Raw genomic sequence first — 12,485 nt, forward strand, 5'->3', positions numbered from 1 at the left:
GACACATTCTCCATCCTACAACATACCTACATGAAGTGAAAATTACGATCCTAAGTGAAATCAAGCAATCAAGGATTAAAGCATTCAAGCATTCCTTTCAAGAACTAAGCATTCTCAAGTCTCCTTTCAAGGATAGTTGTTGCATTCAAGTCAAGGATTCAACCATTGAAGTGGAGATCCCTTTTAACATTCAATTCTACATATCCTTCAAACAACTCTATCTACATTTTAATTGCATCCTCTCTTGAGGTGAATTCTATTTAGTCATTTACTTTCATTACTTGCAAGTACTTTTTATCATTTGGTTAATTGCAAAATTGGGGTTTGACCTGGAAAGTAAACCCCCAATCCCAACAATGTTTTCTCTCTTTTCTATGTGTAGGTTGAAAGTGTGCAATAATATTTAAATATTTGGATTCCATCCCCAGAGGCAGAAAAACCCTTTTCAACATGCAATTTTTTTCAAGGACCATGTGTACTTTCAACACAATCATGACAAGTTTCACTTAAATTTCAGGAGAGCTTCATGTCGACATTTTATTGCTTATTCTAAGTGCATAGCTTCATCCCACATTTCTATCTCAACTTATAATCATTTCTTTGTCTCTTTTACACTTACTCTTAAATCGCATAATTTAACCTATTGCATTCTTAAAGAGGGGTTACGTTCAATTCTCTTAGAATTCAATCTCTTAAGATTGGATCTAGTGAATTATCCCCCCTCTTTTAAATTCAATGTGTGTGAGAGGTTGAAGATAATCTTTTGAAAAACTTTCACTCCTTTCGTTGAGGAGAAAAAATCTTTCCTCTTCACTTCTCTATCACCTTTTTTCACAATATTACAATGCCCAATCTCTTCAATAATCACTTATTTTACCCTAATTTCAAAATTTTCACAATTCAACTTAGAAAGAGAGCCAAACCCTAACCAAGTGAACCTAATCAAAATTTCAAACTTTTTCTGAAACAAACTAAGCCTAGATCTATTAGGTCCATCCCTATTTGAATGCAATGATCAATTTGAAAAAAGTGTAGAGGATTTGGTACCTTAATTAGTGAAACCCTAATTTTCACCATTACATTAATTTCATAGTCCTTTACGGGATTTGTTTTCTCTATGAACTATGAGATTGTTTCTAATGATATCAAACATCTTGGAAATCTTCTCATACCTAAAAATGAGTTGCATTCTCCTTATCGAGTAATTCAATTAGTTTTGACTTTTTTGAGATTTTAATTGGAACCAATTTAGAACCTTTATTATTTATCTTTCTCATGAATTTGCAGGATTTTATTTTATTTTCTTTGGAACTCTAAACAACTATTTGTTGGATGCTAGCAGCAATTTCTAAGTCTATTTTTATACTTCGTGAAGGCCTACCTTGCCTAGACCTAGGGGAGGTCTATGCATCATTTGCAATCCTATCTAACGAAGACATAGGAAAGTTAGGGTTATGGGTAGGATTGATTGTGTCATACTTGATACTTACTCCTTCAACCATAACTTGATTTTCAATCTCGTCAATTAAGAAATCTTCAACCTCTATGTAGGATTTCGTAACAAAATTTGACATTTTTATCTTTCAGACATTATGTGAGCCCAAAAAGTCTTGTTTGTCTAAACAAAGAGTTTTGAACTATATGAAATCCTTGTTCGAGCTTTACTCATTATGTAGTAAGGATTGAGAGAGAGTCTAATTCTCATCCCCAACATCACTCTAATCTTCCGCAAGCTTGAAATTTAAATATGAAGAGGGATCTAGAGAGAAAGTTGGATCTTGTGTATCAAATTGGATTTTATTATTCTCATTCTAGTGAAAAAATAGTGGTCGTTGAATATGTTTCTCATCTCTAATATCCCTTTGAGTTTATTTGTGAGATAGATTCAAGATTAAAAATTGGGTTTGTTATACAATTTCTTGACCACTCTTAGTGGACTCATTTGTAATAAGAAAATAATTTGGAGATATGAGAGTCCAGAGATATGATGGAGTTTCTATATCACAATTTGATGTATCCTTAAAGTAGTCATTAGCTTGAGAAACTTGAGTATTTTTTTCCATCCTAGTGAACAAAAAAATTAAAGGATCTTTGGAGTTTTTATCTAGGTAAATAGACATAAATGATTTTTCGGTAGTATCAAAATATATAAGCCCCTAGGTTTCTACCTTCTTCATATATTAGAGGGAAATGGAAGGGGACAATTTGTCAAAATTTTCTGAATCTACCTCTATTAATCCCTTGATTAACTTATGTGTCTAGGGTCACTAATTGATGCCAAAAACCATTAATTAATTGAATCTTAACCAATCTAGTGTAAAGAGACAAATTTTCCACCAATTCATAGATTTTGACTCTGAAGACTCAATTTACAAATGAGTATTTTTTATTTTTGAAAACCCAAAAGAGTTCTTATTTTTTTCAAAATACCTACATCTAAAAATTCTAATGGAAGACCAAGTAGTGTAAACCTTAATGGAATGAGAGAATTTGGTGATGGAAGAGAAGTTACTAGCTTCCAGGGTTGAACAATTAAGAGATTGTCCTTATACCAATGGTATGTAGAGCTAAGAATATCCTTTTTAGCTTCCTTGATGTCAAAGATAATGACAAAACAATTAGCATAAAGTAGATGAAAAGTATAAAGATGCATACCATTTGATAGAAATCCAATATTTTGTGTAGAAGGAGATAAAATCCCTCCCCATAGTTGGACAAGAATCCCATGCTTCTAAAGATTGTTTCCCAAAAAATCCAGAGGAGCATTGAAAATAGAAATTGTGGGTATTGGGATCAAAGATCTACAATTGAGGAAAGGATGAAAAGAGGTTTTTCTGCAAAACCCTCCATTCCTTTATCTTGGAGGAAAGGTGTTTTTATGTGATCTACGAGAAGGTCTCTATAGCTTTTTATCTTCAATAAATAAATTGTGGCACATTATGTCGTAATTTAATTGCATTTTTTTAACCTATAAATTTATTTTATCTGTTTGCTCTTTATTTGGTACAATTTTTCTATCTTTCCTTTGAATTTTTTTCATGATGTCTAACCATGTATAAAGGTATGTGCAGGATCGTGGTGGGCCAAAAGGACCCTTAAGTGGCAATAAAAACTAGAAAAAAGAGTAGGCAACATGACATAACAATTTGAATATGTTTCCAATATTATTTCAAAAATATGTGAGAATAGAATCTGCAGAAAATTAAATGTAGTTTCTAAGCAACTAGTTGTTTTTTGAAAAAAAATTAATTTTTTCTGATAAAAAATTGAAATTTCAATGTAGTAGTACTAAAATTTCAGAAAAAAGGTAAGAAACAGGTGTTTATCTCACCACCTTAATCACAATCATAATATTTTTTTACATGATCCATTAATTTTTTTTTTGAAATAAATAATTAATTATGATTTTTTCAATACAAATTTTTAAAAATATAAAAACTCATATGTCTAAGCAACATATCTTGATCAAAACTTTATGAAATACATTTTTTTTTTAATCCCATAGTATAGACATGTTTTCAATTCAAAAAATGTGATACCATTTGAAAGTTAAAGATATTTTTAAATCAGTCTACTAATTGGAACTTTAATCTTAATATGGCCACTTTTTGATCCCTCACGATCCTACACAAACCCATAATGTCTTTTACATAACATTCTAGCACCTTACAAAACCCTATTTTCCCTATTCATCCTTTGTGGTTTCTAGTTTTCTCTCCAAGTGTTTCGAGTTGATATCTATAATGGACTAGGGGCCTTCCCCATTTAATCAAAGACATTTATTTAAAATGCTTTTAATTTTTAAATGAATAATACTTATAAGAACCTAGCAACATTTGAACCCATATTTAGAATATCAAATTTTTTAGAAAATGATTTACTAGGCATGCCTAATTTTTCCCCTTATGAGATTTTATATTGGATTAGAATTGATATTTCATGTAGATGAAATCGTTAGCATGTACACTACAATAATGGGAGAATAGTTGTAGAGATTGAGGACCTTAATGCGAAAGTGGATAATTCTTAGACACCTCAAAATTGTCTACCAAATAAAGGTCAATCGTTATTTGATGTAGAAATGTGTTATGCAGGTTGTCACGATTGTTAAAAACATAGTGAGAAAGAAGAAAATAAATGGCCCTTTTATATGAATAACGGAAGGGTGAAGGAAAAGAAGAACAACTATCTTCTATACTAGAGGGAAAGATTGTAGATAACAAGGGTTAATTCTCTTATAAATTATTTTGTTGTTCTTAGTTATAGATGTTCCGTTATTATTTTTTTTTAATGTTTTTGAATAAGAGAAAATAGGTTTTGATGGCCCCTCAAACTCATTAGAGTAAGAAGAACAAAATATTTACATTAAACCGCAGAAAAACAAAAAAACATCAAACTAAGGAATGACAACTGACAAAATAAACACCAACAAACAAGAGACAATAGGTCATAGACTAAAACCCAAAGACCGAAAAAGACCGACAGAAACCCAAGACTAGGTTAATTTTTGAAGCATTTCCACCGCTTCTAGTTGATCCATATTGTCCGCTACCCACTTGATATCCTCGATATCCTCTATGTGGCTTTGCATCCTTTTAGTGCTCACTCTCATTCTTCTCCCAAGCCCTATATCCTTATCATCTGGGGTGTTGTCCTTAACATCAATATTGTTAGTAGTTCTCCAACTTACTAATGAGGGCCTTCATGCTGGCCGAGGTAGCCTTAAGAATCTTATGGCTTTGCTCACTAATTTTTTCTTTTTAATGTTCCCCTACTTACTATGGGTTATTTTGTTTATATTTTGTTGTTAATTTCTGGCTAATCGCAAGCATAGAATTAGAACTACAGCTTCTCTAGGTCACAACAATCTATTAATTATTTGATTAACATGAGACTTACTCTAGAAGGGAATTGTGTGATTAGTATTAACTCTTTGGCTTCTTGGCATTTCAATACTACTTTCCACAGGAAAAAAATGTAAAAATTTTATAGGAGGAGAAATCATCTTTTTTTGTGGGGATGAATTTAAGGAGGATATTGTGAAATTTAGATTTTTTATATAATATATATTTTTAATATTTATACAAAATGCATTTGAAAATATTATGTATAAAATCAATTTATGAATGTTAAATATTTTGGAGTTTGATATTTCTTATATTTTCTTCTTTTATATTTTTTATAATAAAGATATGTTGATTTACATTGTCAATTACATAAAATGATATATACCATATCTATTTAATGAAAAACCATAGATATTAAACAAATCATTTCAATATGTTTAAAATAAATAATAATCATTTCATGTTATCACCAAAATCATGGATCCCTAATTTATTCTATGGAAACTTATGCCTTTAAAGAAAATAAGATAGCCATACAGAAGTTCAATTTTTAAGGTTGAATTAATAGATTCAATAAGGAAAAAAGATTTTTTAAAGAGGACAAATAAATATCTTACTAGGTAAAGTGGCTCTCCACCATTTCATGATATCTTTCTCAGAATCACCCATGCCACACCATTTAACCAGGAAAGCTTCCTCCTTCATCCTATTTCCATTTCCTTCAATGTAGGCATCACAAAATGTTTTCTACTTGGGATTTTCATATTTATCTAGCAATGGAATTTGTATAGAGGTAGTTTGTTGAAACCTATGATTTTATTTCTACTCCATCATTTTGATATGGTTCCTCTCCCATCCCCCTTTTTAAAAATAATGATTAAAGTGTGGATGGGAAGGGAACAGTTTCCCCTCAACCAATAGAGAATGTTTATAATTCTCTACAGTATGTACTTGTAATGCCTTTGTTCTGTAATTGCTATGAAAATCCCTTCTCCTTGAAGTGCTTGATTAGGCTACTTTATGATTGTTTTCATTCGGAATAGGAATGTTGTTGGGACAAGTAAAAAATGAAGAAACTATGAGGGTAGTTAACAAACATGGCTTTCCTTTGTCATTTGTGAGGTGAGGGAAGGATCCCCTATTTGTTTCAAGCCTCTAGAGTGGACCCCTACTCCCTCCCCTCTTGTTATTGAAAGCTTGATCAAAGTGAGGAGATGAAGAAAAAATTGTCTAAAGTGATTTGGATTATGCAAAATCAAATTCCAAGCATTACTTAGAACATAATAACCATTAATAGAGAGATTATGTAGGTGAGTTTGTTTCTAGCCAAAATTAGAGTGTTGCAAAGCCATCTTGTATAATTCTACCTCATGCTAATTGTCTATCCAAAAAAATGATATTGTTTTAATAATATAAATCTAATACAATACAAATATATTATGGAATATAGTTTTCATAAATAGAATATAGTTTAATATAATATCATTATCTAATAACTATAATAATTATTTTAATAAAATATTATCATAATTATATTATATTCCTATTAAGAGAAAGGCCACCCACATTCTTCTAAAAGAACGTTTTTCATTAGAGGTTAAAATTTTGAGAAATGAATTAGTGTATGTTTCATTAGAAATAGTTTTATCATGCCTCAAAAAAATGATCTCTTATCACATTTTGTGGGGTTTCAAATGTGGTCAATCATAATAAAGATAAAATAAATATATTTTATTCTCTATACAAACACTTATTTTTCATCCTCAAATATTTAGAGGTTTTAGATATGATTTATTTGAAAATTAGCTTCTTGATTTTCATTGATTGCAATCAACAAGCTTATTGACTTGTTATAACAATAATGTTACCTATAATCTTAGGCACAAACTAAAAAGTGAAGGGAAAACAAAGTTCCAATATCTAAACTATTTGTGATGGGCATGTGCATGCATAGTAAAGTAAGTTAAAATAAAGTTTGATTGATAAATGATGTGCCATCTCACATAATGGCACATCACCACACATTTAAGGGAAAAGGTGAAGTGAATGAAATATTGCTTATTTAACTTATCAATGGTTCTTACTCTTGAGTGATGTTATGAATTTTAAATTACTAAGACTTGTTAATAAAATTTTAGATGTCAAATGCAAAAAGTTCAATATGACCAAGAGCAGTAGCTATGTTGGTGTTAGTGTTTCAACCTCTGTTGTGGAAGGGGAGGATTCAGATGATGATGAGGATGATTCTTCTCGCATGGGCACCTTTGATGTGGGTATCGTTAACCTACTACTAGTAGATGTGGATCTGGCAACCTTGCTTTGGCCTAGATCTATTTCTTTGGAGGCTCGAGATCCCCAACTCCTTGCTGGGTTGGTGCTCCTGAGTGTGTGGTAGTTTGGAGCCCTTATTTCCCTGCATTGGCAGCCTTCTCTCCATCTGGCGTTTGCTGGGATGAGGCTTGTCTTGTGCATTATGTGCTCTTTGTGAGTCCTTTGTTTTGCCTCTTTGTCACTGTCTTCTCTTGGATATTTACCCCTGCTTCTCTTTATGAGTTTTTCTCCTTTCCTATGGAGATGCATTGGCCTTGGGTGGATATGGCTAGGGTTTCAGTGTCTTCTTGGCATCCTCTTTCATTCTTTGTGCTTGTAATGTTGGTTTTATCTCCTATAGAGATGCGGATATTCTTTGCGTTTAGAGTTGGATGTTCCTTTTCTAAGACATTTTTCTTGACAGAGGTTGCTCAGATCTTTGGGTTGCGGATGGTTTGGCTTTTCCTTTTGATGGGCCATTTTCCCCCTATTGAGGTGGGGGTTGTTGCTATGAACATGGAGTTTTCCACTTGCAGGGAACTTTTCTATTCTATGTGTACCCTCAATGCTTCCTCTGCTAGTATCCGTCTGAGGCTTTGTTCTCTTATTGCTAGCTCCAATGGTTCACCTCTTGAGGTGTTATGCACACCTATAGATTTGGAGTGGCTACATGGTGATTGGATGGTTAAGGGGTCAGTTATGATGTTGATGGGTTGGACTGGCGAAGGGTTGTTGATGCCCTATTTTATCTCTATGGGAGAACCAAGGATGGTCAAATTTCTATTTTTATTTGTCTTTCCCCTATTGATGTGGAGATTCTGAAGGATATTTTATGTTTTTCTTCGTTCAGTTTTATTTTCATGGTCAGAGAAGTTTTATGTCATGTGGCTTCATGTTGTGGGAACCTTGTTAAGCCCTCAGGTAGGTTGGAGGTGTTCAGGTGCTCCTAGTGGTTTTGGGAGCCACTGTAAGTCTAAAATTGAAGGTTAAGAGAGCCTTTCAAAACCCCCTTGCTTATGTCTGGCTAGATTCTTTAACAATTTTGAAGGGCCAACCTTAGATCATTATAGTTTTGTGTTGAGGGTCGGGCTAGCCTTTTTTTGCCTGAATTTTTTGTATATGGGGAAGGGAACCTGGGAAATCATTGTTGTTTGGATGAGGGAATCTACTAACTTCATCTAAAATCTTAGGTTGTTTTCTATCAATTTTTGTAATGATTTTCTCTTAGTTTGGCTGGCTTATTTCTGCTTGTGGTTGTGTTGGCTTTTGGCTAGCACTAACTAGATTTGTTGTAATGGTCTACTAATTTTTTTTGCCTATCCTTTTTGGTAGAAGTTTCATTATAGGTTCCAGATCTAGGTAAAATATGAGGGTTTCAAGTTCCTTCAAAATAGTAAGGGGTTTGGGTCCCCCTCAAGACTTTGTTTTTCCCTTAATCAGAAACAAAATTCTAGATGTCTCACATTACTTATAGTGTAAAATTCCTATGTAAATTGGTAAATGGTAAGATAGGATGTAAATAAGATTCCTCAAAACATGTTCTTTTTTTTCCACTACCATTCAAGAACCTAGGTTGTAAGCCTAAAAAGGGCATCCATAGGCTAATTGTGTAACAAATATTGAAAACTTTGAGGGTCTAGATGAACCCCCATTGATATAATAGCCTCATATTTTAAATGGATACAAACTAAATATATTTTATGTTTAGTTTAGCACTAAATAATTATTAATTATTGTAATTTTTGTAGAATTATATAAAGTGAAAACCCATATCATGCATGTAGGTGAAGACCATGTTGTGCAATTACATTCTAAAATTCTTACAAATAAAGTTAAGTATAAAGACCCCTCGATGATGTCACTATATTTTAACCCTTTTGTTTAAGACAATTTTATGAGATCTGTCATTTTATAATATATGAATACAATTATTTCCAAATTTATAGATGTATATTTGTGGAATGTGTAAAATAATCAAATCATAGTTTTCAACAACACTAGTAAGCATTTCAATCATATGGTTGATTACTTATACACACTAGTAAGCATTTCAAAAAAATATCTTTAATATATTTGGTGATATAGATCTGATGCAAGTTTTCTAATAATATATTTAATTTTAATTTAAAAATAAATCAATAATGACTAATTATAATTTCAAAATAACTTAAAGAGTAAAATTTAGATTAATTTAGATTTAAAACTAACTACCAACTCTAATTTATTTCTTTATGCAAATTGTTTCATCTTAGAATTAATAAATGATTAGTAAAATAAATAAAATTAAATACGTCAAATACCTAATACGTATGTATTAACTATAAAATATTCTATATCTCAAAAATTACTTATAATAAGAAAAAAAACCTTAAAGAAAAAATCTTTGTGTCTAATTATAAAAAAAAAATTATAGTTGACAAATCTAATGGTGAGAATTAAGAGTAATATGCGAACTCATATGTTGGTTTGATTTAAATAAATGTATTTAATATCTAACTTTGAAATTAAGAAAAAAAAACATTATAACTCAATATTATTAATTTTTAAATGCATCATATTACATTTCATTATATATTTCTATGCTTTTATATCATTGAATTTTTCTAGTGGTTTAGAATTTTCAAAGGGATTGAAATATTTGAAATTTTTGTTTCATCTTCAACCCCTTTTATAGGCATTTGATAGAAGGACTTCACTAAATCACCGGATTGTTTTTAGAGCTAAGAGCAGCCGACATTTACAAAATATAAATTAAAATAAATAAGGGAAAATTAACCTATCTTAAATGAATGCTTCTGGTGTGAGAGATCTCTTTTATTTAAAATTTTTTTTTTTTTTTTTTTTTTTTTGTTGTTCTGGTCTTCCATGACTATATTGATCCAATTAAATTCCGCAGAAAAAATGTAAAACAGATAAATATTAATATATCTTAAATGTGACCATCTATTTAATTGGTTTCTTCCGGGTGAAGATCTATAATTTAGTGTCTTCCAAGATTATATTAATCAGATTAAATTTGGCTGGAAAAATGTAAATTAAAATAAATAAGATAAATATTGATCTATCTTAAATGTTTCTAATATGACCATCTATTTAACCTATCTTAAATCACGTGGACATGTTAAAAAGAAAACAAGTGTCGTAGTGGCCAGTACTTGCCTTTCTAGACACATGTATTGCAACTATGCAATTGTGTCCAATAATAGCTCCTATAAGTATAACTAGGTTATTTGTATAATGGGAAGGTGAAGGCATCAGCTGTTGGTGTTTGCACATGTGTTGATTCCGTCTGTGCATATGATTCATGCAATTTGGTGGATTTTGCAATGTAGCATGTATATGGGGCATATGTTTTCATTGTACAAGAACTCGTATCACTCATAGGTAAATAATTGTTTCTCTTTTTTTCTATATAAGGAATTCTATTTGGTAGGTTTACAAAAAGAAAGGAATTATTTTAATGGTAAAATAGTTAAATGGGACTATAAGTTGATGCGTGAGAATCAATGATCTAGGAGTAATCTTGCATCACCCAAAGAGAAATTTGAGCAATTTCTCCAATGAAACTTAAAACGAGAGCTAGATTTTGCTGACACATTTGAAACGAGAGCTAGATGGGTTCAACTCAACAACGCGAGAAGAACTGTAACGAAGGGATACTTAAAATCCTTGCGTGGCTTCGACGATGCTTGATACAGTCGTTAATTCTACTAACAAAGTTAATTATTACAGCATTAAGAACACAAAAAAACTTAGGTAAAAAAAATTTATGCTTTTGCCCTTGCAAGAAATGGAACAGTTTGATTGCCTCGCTGAAAAATGATTAATCACGGTTTAATATGACTGCCTCCGCTATAGTTCGCTGGAAGGAACTAATAGCTCAAAAAATGCTATTGTTATACACTTGCAAAAAGAAGATTCAAGTAAAACATGCCTATTAAAGAATTGTTGTTTATTAAAAGTTTATCAATTAAATGTTTTTGTGAGAGGGATTTTTTTTAGGAGATAAAAAATGGTTTTAGATTTCAACAAAAGGCACTATCTTTTATTTGGATCTACAAACCTTCATGAAAAGAAAGCACTAATGTAGAGACAACCTCTAATGGCATGTCAAAATTTGGATCTTCTAGTAGGCACCATTAGTCTATCAGAGTTCAAAAATCACATGTCCTCCAAAGTTAGAATTAATAAAGTATAAAATAGAAAATATATAAATAACTCTAAATTGATACATGATAAAAATTATAACTTTAAATAGTAGCATACAAATATATGCAATTATAAATGAGCATCCTCCAAAATTAAAATTAATAGAGTATGAAATAGAGAATATATAAATAAGTCTAAAACAGTGGAAGTTTAATCAACTTATACAAAATATAAATTATTACTATAAATACTTGCATACAAATATCTACAATTATAAGTGAGAAAAAAAATTCAGATAGCAAGCTTATCCCTAGAAAAGAAAATATCCATGACAAAAATATCATTGAAAATAAAATTTTACACTAAAATTGTAGATTTTATCATGATCCACTCTTTTAAATTCAAACTATTCAATTAACTAGTCAATCCTTTCCATGACTAAATCATCTACAGCTTCAAGATCCTATAGAATTTGATATATATGAATCTCTAATTTTTTAATGTATTATATTAAATTCATTTTTATATAAATATGTAAAGCCTTCATTAATGATGTCCTTGAAGATTGACATAAACAATACAGTTACATTTACATGCTTTTACTTAGATGTAGATAAATCTTAGAATATGGAGACTACATTACTTAGGAATTTAAAATCTAGATAATGTGAATTAATAGATTTTTCATATTTTTTTAATTTTGATATTTATAATGTATGTTTTTCATATCTTCAGCTTACAAACATTTTTACATACATATTAAGAATTGACAGTAATAAAAAAACATTTTTCATTTATTTTTAAAGTATTACAAATCAACATTACAATTAAAAAAATTCTAAATAATTACAAATAGACATGAAAAGGAAAAAAGTGAAATGTAAAAGCGGCAGTGCTAGCATACCCAGTCTTTTTACAAGTGGGTATTTCTGAACAGACGATACCATAAACTTTTTATGTTTTACTCCATATTAGAGAGCACTTTCATACTAGACTAAATGCTCTGCTTTTGACAGACAGATGCGAATTCTGTTTTGAAATCTGATCACTTCAGTTCACCAGATTTTAAAACCTAAGTATTTATCCCAAATGACAGGACTGCCAAAGAAACTTCCAACATGTAGGAATATTGAAGGGACAGAATAAAAATCATAGCTGATATAAATTAATTAGAAATCA

The sequence above is a fragment of the Cryptomeria japonica genome, chromosome 3 (genome assembly GCF_030272615.1).
Source record: "Cryptomeria japonica chromosome 3, Sugi_1.0, whole genome shotgun sequence".
Lineage (NCBI taxonomy): Eukaryota > Viridiplantae > Streptophyta > Pinopsida > Cupressales > Cupressaceae > Cryptomeria > Cryptomeria japonica.